The following is a 6000-nucleotide window of genomic DNA, read 5'->3' as shown; positions in this document are numbered from 1 at the left end:
GGCTTTTCCAATTTTTATACATTATTAGTCAATTTTATTTCTAGGACTTCATATATCCAATCTTCTCTGTTAGAATCACATGCTATTCTCTAAAACTATCAACAAACTAATTTTCAGTTATGGCTTATCTTCCTTTCCTTATTTGCTTCCCAATGTAATGCCTATATCCTAGCTTGAATTTTAAGGAGCTCTCATTCCTCTGTTTGGTAAACAAAGAGGAATCATCAGACCTGTGGGTTTTCCCTCTCTGCTCTTCTAATAATGTTTTAAATATACTGTTGGTTGGTGTGATGGGTCACAAGCCTGGTGCTGGTCTAGCTGTCTTCAGCCATCAATAATCTCGAGTTTCCTGGACTATGGAGCAATTTCTAGGTCTCATGGTGTGTGTGTGTGTGTGTGTGTGTGTGTGTGTGTGTGTGTGTGTGTCTGTGGTGATATTGGGGGAAAGTGGGAAATACAAATGAAATACAAAAAAAACAGTTTAACTTCCAAAATCTTCAATCGTACCTAAGTGGTTTCCAGTGTGTGGTCCTGAACTAATAGAATTTCTAACTTGGTAAGAATGTAAATTCTCGGGCCCTTCTCAGACCCACTGAATCAGAAGCTGTGGTTTTATTCAAGCCCTCCAGGTGATTCTGATACACACTAAAATGTGAAAACCAGTGCTTAGATGAAGCCCAAAGGAAACATCAAAGTCGTATGCAAACTAATTTCCTACAGTCCATTTTGAATAGGATTGATTCTAGCCAAAGCACTCTGGAAATGATTATTCATAACTATTCATATTCCATGAAGCCTAGCTGCTTTTTCTCTTTTACCTCATGAGTATTAACAGACCCCTCTCACCCCCCTTCCCCAACTCTGTTTTCTCTGTTTTTCCCTTTTCCTCTCTTGTAAATCCGGTCTTTCATGGTTAGATTCAGGGGTACATGGTGTTGGGATGTGCTGAGGCAGTGGAAGTCCTCAGATTTCTTTTCCACATGGCCTGCTTAGGACAGTATCCATGACAGTAACTATGTGTTATTATTTCCTGCACTTCATATTTAAAGCACTTCCACCTATTACAAACCAGGCTTACGTGTTCCTTTGAACAACATCTGTAGTGGGTGTGTGGCTTCCACAGGTATTCCTACAGAGAAAGAAAATATAAGAAAACTTTTATCCTCTCCTCCACAATTCAGCTTCACAGAAGTATTTCCCATTGAGAATACAAATCTCCATATAGATTTATTTGCCAGCTGTTTGCAGCTCTGTCAGGTGTTCTTAGATCAGCATTCTGGGAATGTCCAGGGAAAGAACCTATTAATTGTTCTTCTGGATCTGTATAAAAACATGCCTTACAGCCATTCCATGTGTTCATTTTCATATTTATATTCCAGAATTCACTATCAATTTCCCAAACTTACTTAACCCAAACTTATCTAAACTTACTCAAACTCTCTCATGCCAGGGCACTGTTCCCAGTGAATTATTTATTACCATGCTTTCCTCCTATAGTTTTTGCAAGGTATTTTCTTATCTTTACCCATTTGTCTTATTTTGGCAGCCAGGATTGATTCTTCTGGTAAATAAGAAAGGTAATATGATTTAAAGGATGGCAAATAGCTTCCTTGCAAAATGTCTCCTTTACTAGCCAATGCTACAAGGCCTGTGTTTTTATGTGTCCATCAAATTTCCCAGGTCTGATCTCTCTCCCACACCCTTACCCCATTTTCAACTCTGCTTGGTGTCATTATACCTTCCCGTATGTTCTGTAACTCTAGAACAGTGCTTCTCAAACTGTACTATGCATCAAAATCACCTGATAAGCTTTTTAAAACAGATTACTGGGCCTACTCCCAAGCATTCTGATTCAGTAGGCCCTGAATAGGGCTACAGAATTTGCATGTCTAATAAGTTCACAGACGATGTTGATGCTGCAGTGAAAGGACAACACTCTGAGATTTTGATGTGCTCAACTGTTTTGTGATTTACCTTTAATTTTTGTACGTGAGGCAGAAACTATTGCTGTCTTAGCCACGTAGAAGCCGTTTCCTTCTTTTTTCTTAATAACAGCTGCTAATGGTATCTAGTGACTCCCCGAAGCCCCTTGCTTCAGGAAAGCCTGCCTTCAATTCCAGTCCCAGGATGAGAATTTTAAGATGTTTAAGATAATTAACAAGTTGACATTTATTTACATTAAGCAAATATAATCTATTTCTAATAGTAGATAGATAGATAGATAGATAATAAGTTCATTTTCCCATGAATGAGTTAGTATGAGACATGAATAAAGTCGGCTGGGCGGCTTCGGAGAAAAATTCCTTATCAGTCAAGGAGATACATCTAGGAGAGATAAACTCTTTTTCTGGCTCTGGACTGATAGGGTGTGATTGTAAGAATGTTAGTTACATTCAGCTCGTGAACATCAAGAGAGCTTGCCAAATGCTGAGGGCAGCAGAGTGGGAAATAATAATAATTATTATTATTAGGTCCTGAAAATGACGATGAACCAACAAATTAACCAACTTGGAGCCACCCGGCCTCAAGACTTCTTATGTGGGATTTCTGTTTCTTGAAGCTAAAAGCATATTAGTTTATATTATCTATCTATCTATTTCTACAAGTAGATTATACTTGCTTAATGTATGACCAGAAAAGGTAGTTACAGAACTGCTAGAATACAGCCGCATTACTTGGGAAGTTTAGCTTGCCACCCATCAATATTATGTTAAGAAGTAATGGCATTTTCTTCTATCATACAGATATTCAGAATGAATAGAATATAGGAAAGTTATGTCTGATGGGTTATGCATAGCAGGACAAAAATTTCGGACTCTGTTCAAAAGGGCAGGGCCTAGAAGGGCCCTAGAATGTAGACCCTGGATTCCTGTCACACTGCAGGAAGGAACTGGAAGTCTGTTTTCAAACATCCTTTCTGATGTCCCTTCACGTACTTTTATACCTCAGTAATCCATTCTCCACCATGCATTGTGTGACTTAAAAAAAAAAAAAAAAAAAAAAAAAATTCTGATCATTCCATTCTCATTAAAACCCTTTTCAGACTTCCCATTTTTTATTGTCTATTTATTTATTTATTTATTTATTTATTTATTTATTTATTTATTTATTTATTTTTATTGCAAGAACACTTCACGTGAGATCTATGCTCTTAACAGACTTGTAAGTGTCCAATAGAGTATTGTTGTCTCCAGGAGGCACAGGGCTGTGCAGTATATCTCTGGGACTTAGTCATCTTGTACAACTGAAACTCAATGAACAGCTTTCCATTTCCTCCTTCCCCAACCACTGGCAGTCACCATTCTTCTCTACGCACCTGTATGTTTAACTATTGGAGATACCTCATATAAGTGGTATCATGCAGTATCTGTCCTGCTGTGACTGGCTTATTTCCGTATTATGTCCTCTAAGGGTCATCCAGTTTGCCACATATTACAAGATTTCCTTCTTTTATAAGGCTAAGTAATATTCCATTATGTTTAGATACCACATTTTCTTTATCCACTCATCCACTGATGGACACTTAAGTTGTTTCTACATACTGATTATTGTGAATAGTGCTGCAATGAAAATGAGAGTGCGAATATCTTTTCAAGATCCTGGTTTCAATTCTTTTCAATAAGTACCGAGAAGTGGGATTGCTGGGTCATATGACAGCTCTACTTTTAATTTTTTGAAGAGCCTCCATACTGTTTTCCACAGTGTCTGCACTATTTTGCATTCCCATGAAGAGTGTACAAGGGTTCCAATTTCTCCACATCCTTACCAACATCTGTTGTCTTTTCTTTTTTTCATAATAATCATCCTAACAGATGTGAGGTGATATCTCATTGTGGTTTTGATTTGCATTTCCCTAATGATTAGTGACACTGAGCATCTTTTCATATACCAGTTGGCCATTTCTATGTCTTCTTTGGGGAAATGTCTATTCAAGTCCTTAGTCTATTTCTTAATTTTTTTAATTTTTAGTTATTTTTTACTATTGGGTTGTAAGAGTTCCCCATATATTTTAGAAATTAACCCCTTATCAGATATGTGATTGCAAATGTTTTCTTCTATTCATAGATTATAAAGACTTCTCATTTTTCTAAAGATAAATATTTCAAATCTTCACCTTGGCTTACAAGGTCCTGTATGAGCTGGTCTCCTCCTATCTCTCATTATTTTGTACCACTCTCCTTGTCCCTTGTTCTTACTGTTCTAGCCCCAAAGGCCTACTTTCAATTCCATATTCCCACCATGTGCTTCCTGCCTCACAGACATTTGCCTAAAGCACCTCCTTTTCCTAAAAAGCATCTCCCACATTTTTCTCACTTCACCTTTACCTTTCATCTTCCATAATTCAACGTAAATGCCACTCCCATACAGAACACTTTCTTGAGACTAGACTAAATCTTGTTCTGTTCTGATATATTCTTGTAATACCATAATTTTCTTTTGTGTACTTATCACAATTTTAATTGTGTAATTAAATGTGCAATTAATTATTTAGTGTCTATCTCTTAAATTACTATGAGAGCCCTTGAGGGCAACAACATATCTATTTATAACCATATCCCTAGCACCACACACTACACATGGGTTGAATAATATATTTTTCTCCTCAAGCTCCTTCTCTAATCACTAAGTATTTTCACCCACTCTCCCTTCATCATTCAACGAATGATGATTTTGCACATGATCTTTCCCGTGACTACAGTCAAATGGAAAAATATGGGCATTTTTCCAATTTTCCTCCTTCACGGATTAGAAACTAAGGCCCGGAGCAGTTAAGTCACCAGCCCATATTTGTTCTGTGTTGGCAGTTGAAGTCAGAGAGCCTGACTCCTGCTCCCAGGCGACTCCCTGGACAACTCACTTCCAGAACAGTATTACTCAACCTGTTCCAAACAAGCACACTCATGCTGAGCCGACGACCGCTTTCTCCCTTCCTCTGCGCTAGGATTCTATGCAGCTTACCCTAGCCTGAGTCATTCATGGAAAGCATCTGAGAATTCACTGTGAAATACACCAGCCCACCCAGGAATGTCCTTTCATCATTCCAGGCACAAGGGTCAATGGCGTGTTCTAGGAATATCTTTGAAAGGGGAAAGGGAACATTTCTCCCAGTCACTACCCTTCTACTTGCTTGTGGACCATCTCCTATGTGCTTGTGTATAAATACCTGGGAAACCTTGACAGGGAATAAAAGAGTTTCAGTTTCTTCTGGAAGAGAGTAATTCAAGAGAAACATTAATACAACCACAGAAATCAGGACCCCCCGCTGTGGCCTGGAACCTCTGAAAGTAACATTTGAACAACCAAAAAGTCTCACACCACTTACTGGGGCTGCAGAGAAAATTTACACAGTAGTTAGTAGTATTTGTCTAAAAGAACTTCTGAGAAGTTCCCATAGGTCTGTGGACTTGTCTCCTCTTCTTCTTCCCCTTAACACTCCTGACAATAGCTCAGGAGTGAGAATCTTCAGCACTGGGCACTACTGGCTACTTAAAGTTTACATGCTTTTTTTTTTTTTTTCCTTTTTGTACAGGCAAGCAGTTTAGCCTTGACTGAGGAAGTATAAAGACTGAGGAAATGGCCAGGGACCAAATTTAAGAGGGATAACTGCCTAGTTTAGAAGGTATTAGCGTGTTAGGAAAATCTATATTAAAATTTTGGCATCAAAGTTATATGCCTCCCTTTATCAATAAATAATTATTGTTGATTATCTGCTCTGACTTCACTTTGCGATAGGATCAGTCAGGAAATGCAAAAGATGATTACAGAGGAAGAACGCAGAGTAGAAAGAACAAAGGCCTTAGAGACCGAGAATGATTTCCAATTACTGGATCAACTTCCTTTAGATCTGTATTTTATTTGAAAAGGATGATAGCCTTACCAACTTCATAAGGCTGTTGTAAAAATTGGGGAAGAAAACTGTAAAAAAAAAACAACAACAAGAAAAAACCCTAACAGCATTGTGTTAGCTTTTTCACTTAAAAAATATGTTTGAAGATCTAT

Source organism: Rhinolophus sinicus, chromosome 16, assembly GCF_057876585.1.
Source record: "Rhinolophus sinicus isolate RSI-liver-muscle chromosome 16, RSI-T2T, whole genome shotgun sequence".
NCBI lineage: Eukaryota > Metazoa > Chordata > Mammalia > Chiroptera > Rhinolophidae > Rhinolophus > Rhinolophus sinicus.
This window is presented reverse-complemented; position numbering follows the sequence as displayed.